At 37.2% G+C, this 15,048-nt stretch overlaps 1 protein-coding gene across 1 annotated transcript in view; it reads left to right on the top strand.

Moving 5' to 3' along the window:
* Nucleotides 1–15,048, top strand: part of LOC129767366 (reactive oxygen species modulator 1) — a 327,366-nt gene that overhangs the window by 18,564 nt on the left and 293,754 nt on the right. The gene's annotated exons all lie outside the window — the stretch shown is intronic.

The raw sequence follows: 15,048 nt of genomic DNA, 5'->3' as shown, positions 1-15,048 counted from the left end.
TTTCCGAGTAATGCAAAAAATTGTGTTTCATTTGTATGGCAGCCCCCTCTAAGAGAGGGGGAAGGAGTATCTTATCACCATAGAAACATTTATTGCATCCTTAAACCTCCACATGCAAAATTTGGTTTCATTTGCTTGATTAATTCTCGAGTAATGCAGAAATTTGTGTTTCATTTGTATGGCAGCCCCCCCTTAGAGAGGGGGGAGGGGTCTCAAAATATCACGAAAACCTTCCCCGGCCCCAAAAACCCCTACATACCAATTTTCATGTCGATCGGTTCAGTAGTTTCCGAGTCTATAAGAATCAGACAGACAGACAAACATCACTCCATTTTTATATATATAGATGATATCACAAACGCACTGGATATGGGCTTGATATGACAGAGATGCGTATCCAACAAGGTTATAACGCAGTACCAAGGATGCTTGCTCATGAACGACGAGGAGCCGTTCGTGAAGAGACAACGGCTTGAACAGATGTCTCAAGCAAATTCAAATTTATCTTTGCTGATAAATTGCATAAAAAATCATACTAAATCTGACGAATGATACCGTTCAAAAAAAGTCACAGGAGGGTTTGGTGCGAGGCATTATTGACGTAGGATTCCCTTGGGCATGCTGAATTTGGATATGTTTGAAGAATTACAACTTTAAATTCTCATAATGATTTGTGGCCCTGAAAAGGACCGTTTTTTGTTGTTGTTGGATATGGTTTGTTCACTTCACCAGTGTTTACAAACGAGTGATGATGACAAAAGGATAGTGATTAGTTGTAGGATGGTGCGTATCACAATAGAAGATGCCGAAGTGAAATGCGATATGATGAAAGCCGCCCTCTGTGGCCCTGGACGAGATGGCTCCTGTGTTATGTACGGATGAAATTAAGAAAAAAACATACCAATGTGATACAACATAATTATCATTATCGATTTTTTCTCACCAGAAAAAACATGTTACTTCATCATAGAGAAAACATATTTGGAAGGGAAAAGGTAATTTTCTTTAATAATTTTTACTTGCTGAGTGTTTGTTCAACCCATTTCCATTATCGCTTCAAGTTAGTGATGAAACGGTTAGTACTTTGGCCGGATACCGGTTATTCGGCTCTCTATTTGCGAATAGGAAACTGCGGGAAATTGCATGGGTCCATGAAGCAAATAAAGGATCACATTTTAGAGACAAATAAATACATTTTTCCATAAAATAATGAACAATCATAAAAATTTTCCGTTTAGAATGAATTTCTTTTGATGAAGTATCAAGGATTTTCTATTACTATGTAAAGTGTGTTGTGGATATTTTGAAATAATTTTAATACTAATCGAGTACTACTAATTCAAAAAAGCAAAGCACATCAATCAGCTATTTTCATTCGAGAATAGTTAACATAGAAATATCTTCAGGGATGATAATTTGAGAGAAGGCACTTATTAATTAGACTACACAACAGTGGAGCTTTATGGAGCAGTGCATTAAGCTTCTCTAGGCATTTGAAGAAATAACAGAAAATACAAGTTCTGGCTTCTCCTGTGTATCCGAGGTAAGTTCGTATGTTGCTGCATGAAAAAAGTATTCGGATAAGAATGAAACTCATAGAACACCGAACTTACCCTACATTAGAGCATCTTTCAATGCTGGATTGGGAAGTCATTTCAATTACTTAAAAATTCGGATTACCTAATAACAACCTATTTGGGACCGAAGTTCAAGTCAGACTGTTTTGGAGTTTTTGAACCGGAAACAGCCCGGCAGAAAATTTTATTAGAGTTTATAAAATAACTGGCGATGAATCTTCTAAGATTTTCATAGCATTTATGAGTATTTCAGTAATCAACCCTTATTTTCAATTATGTATGAATCATGTTAATGGCCTATTTTGTTAGGATTAATCTGTTGTAATGAAAAGTTGTAGATTTTTTCTATAGAGCTTGTTCTATCTCGAGAACAAGCAGCCTAAGGATAATAATGTCTGTATAGTTTTTCATGCAGAATTTCGTGTAGAATCATGTTTTCGCATTCTTCTTCTTGAATGGCGTTAACGTTCCCTGTGGAACTTTTTTTTTCATTAATACTTAGTTGAGATTTCTTAAGCCAAATAACACGCCTTGAATGTATTCCGAGGGGCAAGCTCTAGAATACGCGTGACCACAGCGCAAGTCGGAGGAAATTTCTCTGACGAAAAATCCCCCGGCCAGAACGGGAATCGAACCCGAACACCCGGCATGATAATGTGAGACGCTAATCACTCGGCCACGGATGCACATGTTTTCGCATTACTTTCCTCGAAAAGTTAGATTTTTTCAAAGTATTGGAATCCTGTCAATTTCTAGGAATTAATATTTACATTTGCGTGAAATGATCCATGCACCACTAGTCATCAAACTAGAATCAGTTGACCCAGTATTTCCTTTTTCTCAGAAAATTTCGCATGGATTGCAGTTGTAAAACATTTGAATTGATGGATTGAAGTGCCTTTTAGAAGTGAAAAAATACTTAAAATTTTTCGTTTTTTAAGGGTTTTACATTTTTTCCCCAAAAATACATGATAAACTTGATTGTGTCTATCAACAAAATTAAAGCTCTCTAACCCTTCTACAATTCTTTCCTCGACACCACAATGTTATTCCTATTGTAATCTTTCACTATTCCAAATGTTCTACAACAGAATATAATGGAAAATTTTCTCATCTTTCAAATGAATTCGTACTTTTGAATTGGGATCAATTTAAGGCAAAAACTGGGTCTCAAGAAATGTTCAACTTTCATAGTTAAGATTAAAGCTCGATTTCATAGTTGGGGATCAATGAATCGTGAATTGTCTGATGTCATTATTCCTCGCAAGCACTTTGAAAGTCATCTAGACACTCAATGCGGAATGGTCTATAAGCATTTGAAACATAATAAAATATCTTAATACGCTTTTAATACCCTCTGAAAATTCTCCGAGCTATGGCGGAAAAGGTTTTGAATTGCGCTACTGACTAAAGGTGAATCGGAAATCCAGAGTGAAGATGAATCGGCCATAGCAGTGATCGATCATATTCCGGAGTGGGCAAAGAATTTCTTCATCTAAAATTTTGAGTAACACTGTAACTCGGCCATAAAACAATGCATCTCTGTAGTAAAATATTCTACTGGAATTCCATATGAATCAAATGGAAGCGAATTAATCAAGTTGATTTGATTATTACTGGCGTCTATGCGATATCAACACATTTTTTTTGCAAGTGTTTAGAAAATCGTGAAAAAATGTATTTGAAAATGTTTTTAAATCCATTTATTTTTATTCGATTGGCGATTGGCAATCACAATTAGTAAAGCTCAAGATCAATCTTCGAAGTTGTGTAGTTTATATTCAGATGCGAATTATTCCTCACCTTAGTCAACTGTACATTGCGTGTTTCCGTGTTAGCAAACCAGATAGCCTTTATATATTCGCTTATAATGGAAAAACAAAAACTATCATATACTCATAAGTATTTCAAAATTAAACTCATATGAAGCATGTGCTTTGTTATGCTACCCAATAGGCCACAACTAGTACAGGGTACAGCTAGCGAAATTTGAAATAAAAACAATTTAAGGGGGGACCCGGTCTGGAAAATCGAAAAAAAGATTTTTTTTGCGTTTTTGGGAAGCTCCTTTTCGATACTTGATTTCGTTGGAAAGTTCTTCTGTAGGAGCATTGTACCACTGCGACCATTAGTTTGATCTATTGTAGTGACGTTGGAAAGTTACAACCACAAGTATGCCCTCACCCCAAGGGATGTATTATTACTGTACGAATTTTGAAACGCGTTTTTCTCGATACCATGTTATTTCGACTGGGGGTATCAATATCTTAGGATCTACTCGACCAATTTGGCTGAAATTTGTTTATCAGCCTGTAAAAATAGATTATCTAACGCGTTACAAAGCCGTTTTTTGATATCTAATTTTTTCGTTTCTTCATGAGCTTCTAAACAGCGATTTTTTATAAAAAATAACTAATTTTTAACAAAAATGGCCGCAATTTTTTCGAATTTGTGAAAACCCCTATGTGACGCTAGATATTGTCCTAATGTTTCTAAATATTCATTGGAATTTGTTCTACGACACCCCGTTGCTTCAGAACCGATACCACCAGCAAGGTACCGATTTTTAGACAGCATCTACGCATCCAGCTGTCTACAGCGTATTAATAATTATTCGTGTACTTAAAAAATGAAAAATACATCTTCAAATATACCTTATACAATACAATAAGACTCGAGCTCTTCACTTTATTCGTAACATTCGAAGAAAAAATACAAGAAAATTCATTGTTTTCCGACCTTCCAGACAAGGTTCCCCCTTAAATGGGATTAAAAATCAAATGGAATTTAGTCCTAAATCCTAATTTAAAAAGAAAAAATGTCCACGTGGACAAAGGGGGGTAGGGGTATAAAAATGTCCACGCTTGTCCACGGAGGGAGAGGGGCGAGTCTAAAACCGTGCTTTTTCTGTCCACGTGGTATGTGGACAGCCCCTAATCGAAACTAGTTGAAAGGAACAACCTCTGTTCCTGCTCCCTGCTCTACCTAGTTACGTTCAATTTTGTTCAAATAATCATATTTATAGAATATATTAACAAATTATTCAAAATTCTTGATAAAAAAAATCAAATCTCAAAAACTCCGGATAATCGAGTCTCCGAATAATCGAGTCCGACCTGTATTATTTTATTCAATGTAGACAAATTGTTATGGAGTGCCGAAATCGTTTGAGGCAAAAATCTCATCAATCCATCATGAAATGATTGAGCAATAAGCGTATGAAATTGGACATTTTTCACGATGCGGTCGATTTTCGTTTTCCAATTCTTATCCTCAAAATTTTCCCAAAAGACGTAATCCGTCAATACACTCGGTCCTACTTCTATAAGACCACCCTAAATATATTTCGTAGTAACACAAACAGTTAGAATTTCAACAAGATATTTTCATGCATTGTTGAATGCTTAGAATGAAGTCTATTAAACGTCAATTTCGTTCAAAAGAGTCGTTTGTTTATTTATTGAGGTTAAATATGATAATTTCAGATGTCCAGTTTTTATAAGACCATTTCAAAATCCATAAGTATTACAATGAAAAATTCAAAACAATCGGCAGGATTATATGTCAATGGTTGGTAACCTTGCCATTTCGATAAATCACCTGGAAAATTCGAGTTGGCATACAATTTATCGAAATCTGGAGAACAGATTTCTCGATGTTTTCCCATGTCTCCAATATTGCGGCCTTGAGCTTATCAACCGTTGTGTACCGTGTGTGTTTTTTTTGGTCCACATAAATCTTCCAAGGAATTTAGAAAATCGAAAAAAAAAATTCGATGCCAAATGACTTCAAAATGCATGAAACGTCGATATCTGGTGACATCCCGAAAAAAAATTTTTGGCCGAAAATCGACTTTTTGGGACTTAGTGGCTAAAAATTCAAAACTTTGAGTGCTTTGAGACACTCCTAAATCATGCCCGATTGAGCTGAAATTTTGCACAGGTCATTTTTTTGGGCCAATAAACAATATATACATGGTCGGTTTTTGAAATTCGATGATGATTTTTTTTCTCTTAACACCGACCAATTTGAAGCGAAGGAACTTGAGGCTGAAAAAATGAACATGCTGGCCGACGTCCAGAAAGATGCAGCATTGATGGACAAGAAATTAAAAGTGGTCAAAAAGTGTTGAAGATTGAACTGGATTTGTAATAACATCTCACAAACATAATACGATTAATTCTCATATCTTATGGCTTTCTCATGGTATCCAATGGAGACATTCATATCCTTGAAAAAATAGTAGCCGATAGATGAAATGTAGATCAAGTTGTAGTAAAAATGGGACACATTTCAAAGAGAAAGAAGTCAGATTCAGAGTCATTAGAAAAGTGTTACTCCGTGTTATTTACTTCATCTCATGTCATATGCTCCTATTCTTGCTTAGCATGTTTCCAGTGTTATTCAAACAAGACGGATTTTCTGTGTAATTTTATTATAGTAAATGAAATAATTAACTGCCGTAATTTTGCAAAGTGACGCAAGCGCCCGAGGGAAGAATTTTCAGTACGAGGCTTTTCTTAAAATTGCATGTATAATCAGCATACGTGTACACTACAAAAATCTGATCTGTACAAAATGTGTACACTAGATGAAAAAACATTGCCGTTGGCTTGATTTTTGAAAAAAATCAGTTTTATTTGAGTAAAATTACCAGCACCAGTTTTTTTTGTGGAAACAGTGAATTTAAAATCGCTGTTTCCACTACCTATTGGCGTTGATCCATCAAAGCATGTGAGAATCTGTCTCCAACTATTTTTGCACACAACCAGTCAAATTTCTTTCGCGTTTTCCAAGTTTTACCTAAATATAAGTGAGTGAAACGATATGGAGCTAATTCGTGAGTACGATAGCACTAGTGATAGTGAATCTGAAGAAGCGGCGGTCCATGAAGCACTTGTTGAGATCCGAAGAAAGCCACTTTGCAAGCGCCAGGAAGCTCATCAGCAGTATGTAGAGCGTAGAAAACTATCACGGGCCGTAATAGCTGTTGACTGTTTCTGTGATTTGAAGTGCTCTTCACACATTTCAAAAGGCAGAAGATTTGAAATCAATGAAATTTATTGGAACATATCTTTGGATAAGAAAAGATCGTTCATACTGGAACACAGCTCTCGTCAGGATATAAAACGTAGACGTGTTGAACGTGGTTCTGGATTCAAGCGGACGTATACGTATGCTTTTAGGCTGACCGATGAAAGGGATTCTGTCTATCCGGTATGCTTGAAATTCTTTCTAAACACATTAGGATATCAATCGAACAGCAAGTAAGTTACAGAATACGTTTATTATTTGTAACTAAAATTGTCAATATTTCATAATGTGTAATTTATTCTAGCAATTTAATATATAGAACACATAAATCAACCAACAAGGTGCTGCCTGTGAATAATCACAATTTAAGGAAGGTTCCATTGAAACCTCTTGCACAAGCTGTACAGGAAGATATACTGTCCTACAATCCAACCATTTCACACTACAGAAGAGAGCACGCGCCGAATGTCCGTTACTTACCGTCGGATCTAACATGTAAGAAAATGCATGAACTATTCATAGTCCGGCGTGAAGATAAGTCTCTAAAAGGATGCAGTTATTCATATTACAATAAGATACTATCGGATATGAAAATTCACTTCACCAAACTTGGTCATGAGCTCTGTGAAAAGTGTCGTGTAGCAGAAATTCATTTGAAAACGACTGGTTATCGAAAGCAGAACCACGAAGGGATTGAGTTTCGCAACGAAGTTTCAATGGCCAATGACAAAAGTGATGAGAATGAAAATCATCTTGAGCGAGCTGAAAGTAACTGTAGTTTCGAATTCGTCTCAGCTGCACCAGAAGTGAATGATGAGAAATGTGCTGAATGCATTGCTTGGTTAAAACACCGTGATGCAGCTATCACATCGCGACATGAATATGAAAAAGATAAAACACTTGCTGAAGGTCTTAAAGTTTCCGTGGATATGCAGAAGGTTTGAATTTTTTTTATATTTTTCAAGTTAATTAATACCTATATCTTTCCTTCGATCTAAAATAGGTAATTCAGTTGCTAAGAATGAAGCGATTTAAGGATGTCATTTTTGCCAGGAGAATTGTTGCCATGAATGAAACATTTGCACCACTAGCAGGAGGAAAGTTATGGAACGAAACCATAAGCGGACGAAAGTCATCAGATTTGATGAGTGTTTTCTAAAAACATCTGATTTTGAATGGTTCCACGAAAAGGGTTCTATACTGGTTAGACAATTGTTCTAGCCAGAACAAGAATTGGAACCTTTTCATTCACATGATTCTGTTAGTAAATTCTTCACTCGTGAACACTGAAGAAATAACGTTCAAATACTTAGAATCAGGACACACTTACATGTCTGCTGACGCGTTTCATGCCGCCGTTGAGCGAAGTATGAGGAAACATCAGAACGAAGAGCTCTACACATTTTCCGACTTTGTTACGTGCGTCAAACAATAATGAACTACACCGATTTTTTCCAAAACAAAATACAATTAAAGCCATCCGCATTAAAACACATGAAGCAGCGTCCCAAATTATCTGATGTAAAACATATACAGTTCACGCGAGGATGCTTTGAGTTTTGCTACAAGATACGTTTTGATGGAGAATTTAAGAGAGTACAACTGTTCACCAAAACTCAGCTGAAAGAAGTGAAGAAACCGTCATTTACCCTCCAATCAACACTAAGCTTCAATTCTTCCGAAAGAGGAATTGCGCAGTCGAGGAAAGAAAATATCGTCAAGAAGCTTTGTCCCTTGAAGCCTGAGAAAAAAACGACACTTCTGGGGAGACCTCACGATCAACAATAACACTGATGACGATTAATTATTTAGTTACAATAAAGATTGTAATGTGCAATATGATAACAGAAATACATCTCAATCTAGGATAAAATATTCCTTTAAGCTGACTTTCATTTTATGAACTTGAATATTGAACGAGATTTTAAAATAAAGATTCTAAATGCGTGGTTTACAGTTCTGATAGAAGATGGTTATTATAAATGTAGCACTGCGTGGGGATGGACTGTTTTCCATTAAAACATTAAAAGTGGTTTCTTACAAGAGAGATGTGACTCTCATTATGCTAAACGTCCATTATGGAATATGTTGCTGTGTGGAATTTACTGTCCCAGCTCGTTTATTCTATACCATCAAATCAGATAAAAAATAACATCGCATAACAATCAGCTTGATCTAATCATAGTGGAAATTGGCGCTTGCGCCGCCTCACAATGGAAATGGCGCTTGCACCACTTCGTTTTCAAGCTTTTACGGGGTCATTTTTCCACATTTCTGCAAAATTTCGCGGTTTATTGAAAGTATTTTGTATTCTTTATCGATCTATAACAAAAAACGAAAAACGTCAACCTTGGCGCTTGCGTCACTTTGCGAAATTACGGCAGTTAAGCACGCAGCAATCTGAACAAACTCACATGTTTCACTGAATCACATAATGAACTTCAAAAACATGATTGCTTAATTTTTTCATTCTGTTTGTTCAGGCATGCCAATTAAATTTGATTCAAGTAACTTACTTAATTTGACTTACACTGAATTTTGTGAAATTCAGTGTAAGTCAAATTAAGTGAATTTTGTGAAATTGTGAAAAAAATTGTGAGAAATTTCACAATTGTCTTCGATAGAAAAGTCGCATTATGGATTTTTGGTTCAACTCAGGAACTGATCATAAAAGGTACCCAGACATGCCCGAAATGTGTTTGGATGTGATCAATGAGGTTCTGGTCAGTTATTCTAACAAATAAAAATGTTTCAATTCTGAGTAAGTGAAGTTGGAGTCCGTATTCCCTGAACCCTACATCTAACCCAAAATTTTTTGCTGAGAAACACATCCACATGCGATACTTAGAAACAATAAAGAAAAAATATTTTCGCAATTTGGTTTCTACAATCATTTTTTAACTAACAACACAATTTTAGTAAATTTTCTTTTTTGAGAGTCGGGAATTTCGTGAAATCATGCGGGAAAAAGTCGGGAAAAATGCGGGAATTCTAAAACTAAAGTCGTGTGGCCACCATGTATATAGCAAAATGCATTCGTCTTAAAACATCCTTTGTCATTACCTAATACTTATGACAGACATACAGCTGTTCTACCGCTGTACTTCGAAAATTGTATGTCTGTCACCATGTACAGCGCTAGAACCATGCAAGCAACTCGGTACAATCGTTGTACCTGTACCGACCTATTTTACCGCTGTACATGGCTACAGCTGTACTGCGCGCAGCGCCATAGACGGTTAGTGGTGGGTAGCATGAACAAGCCGAATCAAAACGTTTGGTAAACGTTCTTTTCATTGACTTTCTCTTGAGTTATAAACTCAGATTTTAAACTTGGTTGTTATGTTTGATAGTTTGAATGCTAAATAAAAACTTTTTTCATTGAAATATGTGGTAAAAATCGGAAAAAATTCTGATTGTCAGTTTGACATACGGTACAATGTACAACCAAAGTATGTCTGTCATGGTACGATGGTACCTATACAACGTTGTACACGTACAACGCTAGTACAGCTGTATGTCTGTCCATGATATAAGATAAGATGAGACAACTGGCTTCTTAGGGTGGGTTTAGACTAGTGATATATTCATGTGAAGAAATATGATGAGATTTATAGAAATCGCATCAACCGTTTACACTAGCGTGAACTTCTATAATGAATATATTCATATTTTCGGTGAATTTATTCACCTGAAGTAGAACTGCATCCAACTTTAGTGATTTCTCACCAGTGAGAAATTCACAAGCGTTTACATATGCTGAATTTATTCAAGTTATATATACCTCGAATAAGTGTATCATATTTATTCTCACCCGTTTACACCTATTTTCACGTGAATAAATCCATCTATAGCTATAGATCTCCCTAATGTAAACTCGCCATTACTCTTCTTCGTCGTCCAAAAACGAAGCCATGACATGAAGATGCCAAAGTTGCCAAATATTATTAAATTTAGGATTTTTTTGGTTTTTATGAATCGTAACATTTGGTTGATGCGAATTTAATGATTTTGCATATTTTCAATTAGGCAATCTCAAAAATATGTATTAAAAAGATAAAATAAGTCTTTTAAATACCCATATCTATAATATAATAATGATATCCATAACAACTCGTCTAAAATTGTTTGGAGAGTCTTTTCTCCGTGCACAACAATGGCGCTCAACTCCATTGCTATTCAGGAACAACTTGAAAATTGTGACTCATTCGCAACACATGACCGTAGTACCGAATGCTTCGTATACAGCCGATACACAAGAACATCTTGTTGGATTGATGGACTTGTTATCAAAGCGACTAGAAGAATGTTCAGCCCAAAAATTGATGAACAGTGAAGCAGTATCGACATCATATCGATTTTCACCTTCATCTAATTTTAGTGATAATGTGCATGACATGAATATTGAATTCGACTATGAGTACACCGTCGGTGAAGCGAAAACTTTCCTCGACAGAACAACAAAATTCGTTGTTCTATATAGCTATTTACCTTATCAAAATAAGTCAGCGGGAAAGAACATGTCAGCAGTGTAACAATTGGTAGTTAGCAAAACACAACCTGGATGGTATCAATCATCTCTTTTTCATATTTACGAGCTAGAGCTAACAACTCTCCCATCCGCATAGTGAATGATGAGACTTTCCATTTCTTCTTAGCAATGGAAGTCATATTCGGAAATGTGAAATCGCATTAGGGACCTAACGAAGCTAAATTGACAAATGAGTGAACGGCACACTTTATTCTATTGTGAAAAAACACAACATAACCTGCATATAATTCCTGCACATTTCCTTCAAACTAAATATCGTAATATTCATTAAATTCACTATTTCTGAATTCAATACAAATCCAACGCTATTTATTTTTATTGGCAACACTGAAAAAATCTACTTTGTTTACAAAATTTATCGAAATCAGCCAATCAGAAATCAGAACGACTGACAGAAATTTGGTCCGTATATGACAGAAATTTGGTCCGTAAAAGACCTCCTATTGTCTGATCTTATCTTAGGTCATAACATACCATGCCCCACTGTCGGTTCATGTCGGGGCTTTGTCAACCCTATCCCAACCAATGCAAACTGAGCGTAGGCAGCATAAACAGGGCTCACGCTCTCAGGGCACTCAGGGCAAAACACAGTTGCAGGATCGCGCAGGAAACATTTAAATTTCTAAGATTGCTTTATTTACATAAGCGATTTTGAGGTATTCGAAGCTGTTCTAATTATTTCCCGCTTTAACCTGGTCAGAGAGCATATATTTACGTAGAGCTCTCTTCTTCCTAACCGTATCCTTGAGGATTCGCCAAATAATTGAGCATTACTTGATGGGTCCATCCAACCCGACGAGCAATTTCTCTGATACCAACATTTTATTGGTGAAATGCATCGAATTCTACGGCATTTTTCAGATTTATTGATCGAAATGAAAATTATGCAGTGTATGGTAGTCACCAATACACTAGAATATAAATACACTACATACAATACATACATACAATACACTAGAATATAAATTGAAGCATTGTTTGTTTACAATGACTTATAGAAGTTGGACAGAGTGTACATCCAGTTCGCGAACGACTATCGCACTACCTAAAAGTTGATCTTGTCCTTTGCCTTAGCCGATATCCACTTATTCCCTGGGATGACTTTTCCGAAGAGACCGAAGAGAGTACGTAAATGGTACTCTCTTCGGCCTTGTGTACATCTTCGTGTCGTATATCAAATGAAAGTGTTCTTATTCAAGTGAATGTTCCGTTTGGGTTCGAATCGTATTCACTAAAGGTAATGAAAACGGCAATGTGAAAGGATGTGCAGTATGTCAGTAGGAGTCATCAGTCGTCGGCGTCGATTGTGTGAATAATATGACCCCATTTGCCTGATAGTATAACTAAACTGTTACTCTCAAAATCAATTGTGATTATAATTTTATAGTTATATCATCAGGGTATTAAGCATTTCAATTTATTGTTACAGAGTGTCCGAAATATGATTCAAAACGGTATATGCGTTCATTTTTCACGAAGTTTCGGTGAAATCATTTAACATTTTTTGGCTTCGCCCTCTGTTCCTATAATTTTATATCGATTGTATATCAAATTGGTTTCCATTCGGCATATTCAAAAGGCACGAAATTTACTCCACTGTATCCTTGTTGGGACACTCATGGGTGCTCATTACACACAGCTAGTGGAATGCTTAAGTTGAATGAAATTTCGGTTGAGCATGTCAACACAATAGTTCCACTTACCCATAAGGAAGTTACCTGCTTATAAACACTAAAAGAAGGCTTTAATATTGGCATGTATAATTGATGATTTATGTTACGGATGCATATTAAAAATTGAACTAAATTCTTTTCACAATGTTATGAGCCTAAGAGGTAATGATTTGAATGTAAAGTTGTTGAAATAATATCGTCTTCCGACTAGAATTCTATCATCAAAAATATATTTTAAAACGTCTGTAAACTAATATGAATACAAATGTATTTTTCGAGACATTTACTGATTTTCCAATTCGAACCATTCACAATCAAAGTTGTTTCATTCATACATCTGTTGTGGGTGGCCACGAACATTGGATCCTATTTATTTATTATCATCTAAATCACAGTAAAGCATCACTAAAAGGGCATCATCTGTGCAGCATTATTTCATTCTTATCGCGCCTGTCCTTTCATCCTTCGGTGACACATTTGGGGGCACTCTTGCTGTAGGGAATCCGTTGTGTATCCCGTGTTGGTTATACTTCATTCGTGGGGCGTTTTTTTATCAGTTGCTTGCAGTGTTCACACTTGCGCAATAATTGAGCTCAATCGATGTATGAAATTGGAGACAAATGAAATTTCCGAACCAATCGCCTATCCTGCGAGCACAGATTGATACTCGAATCGTTGCTATAAAAGAGCCGTTACCGGAAGAATCCTGTCACAGTTCCCTCTTAGCTCTTTTAGCATCCGCGTTCTTCAAACAAACGAACGAAAACTGTAAGGGTACAATGGACAAGGTTAAAGTGCACTCAAAGTTGTTTTACTTTGGCTCAAGCGTGCTAGTTTTGTGCTTTGTGCAGCTCACCTTTGGTCTCCAGGATCAACGATTTTGCATGAGTGATGAGCTGCGTGAAGGCGAGAGTTGTTTCTATTCGGATCGACGAGTGGATCGATTGGACCAGGATCAGGAAAAACGGCTTCTTTTGTTCAATAGTGAATCCGAAAAAGAGACGAGATTTTCCGGACGGCTTGCCGTAGATCGAACCGATGAACGTCGCAGGATGAACGAACGTGATCAACGAGATGAACGCCATGCTGGGCGCTGGGAATTAAGGCGAATCACCGATGAAAATCGCCGGATGAATGTCCGTGAACGACAAGATGAGATCCGTGCGATGGATGATCGCATTGAACCTAGACGCGTGGAATCAAGGCTGTCTGATGAAACTAAACAAGATCGAATGGCCGATGAAAGTCGTAGGATGAGTATACGTGATCGAAAAGCTGAACGACGTTCGTTAGGCGATCGTGTTGATAGTGAGCGTCGAGAATCAAGACTGTCTGATAGAACCAATGGGGATGGAAGCCGCAGGATGAATTCACGCGATCGAAGAGACGAACGCCGATCGATGAGTGAGCGCCGAAGTTCAAGGCAATCAGATGAACGAAATGATCGATCTGGCGATGAAAGCCGAAGGGTGAGTGTACGCGATCGACGTGACAAACGCCAAGCATTGAGCGATCGGGTAGAAATTGAGAGCCGAGAATCAAGGCACCCTGACAAAAGCCACAGAATGAATGCTCGTGATCGGAGAATCGAAGGTCGGTCGTCGGGCGATCGTATTGACAGTGACCGCATAACGGATGAACGTCATCGACTAGATAACCGTCGATCACTAGACGATCGCCGAGTAAGCGAGCGCTGGGAATCCAGGGAAATTTGTGAAAGTACCATCAATCAAGTCACAGATGAACGCCGTAGGTTAAATGTACGTGATCGTCAAGATCGACTCGCCGATAAAGATCGTATTATGTCTGTGACCGATCGACGTGATGAACGCCGGTCATTGGATGAACGCGTCGAAACTGATCGTCAGGATTCAAGACGATCTGAGGAAATCGATCTGGATCGAGTGGCTGAAGAACGACGCAGGGTAACTATACGTGATCGTGACTCTACGAACGACCGACGAGAGGCACGCAATTCAATGCAATTCAGCCGTATCCATGATGATCCTAAAGACCGTCGAGTTCATGAAAGACTGAGTGATATTCAAGCCCGTGATAATCAGGCGCGTAAGTATAGACGTGAACGTATGGACAGGACTGGTGATAATGATAGAATAATCGAACGAATAACCCGCAACAACGAAGATGCCGAAGCAACAGAATCAAATGAGCGTGATACCCGTCTAGGAAATCGTCATGGTTCAGACCGTAT

Source organism: Toxorhynchites rutilus, chromosome 2, assembly GCF_029784135.1.
Source record: "Toxorhynchites rutilus septentrionalis strain SRP chromosome 2, ASM2978413v1, whole genome shotgun sequence".
NCBI classification, from domain to species: Eukaryota; Metazoa; Arthropoda; class Insecta; order Diptera; family Culicidae; genus Toxorhynchites; species Toxorhynchites rutilus.
This window is presented reverse-complemented; position numbering and strand designations above follow the sequence as displayed.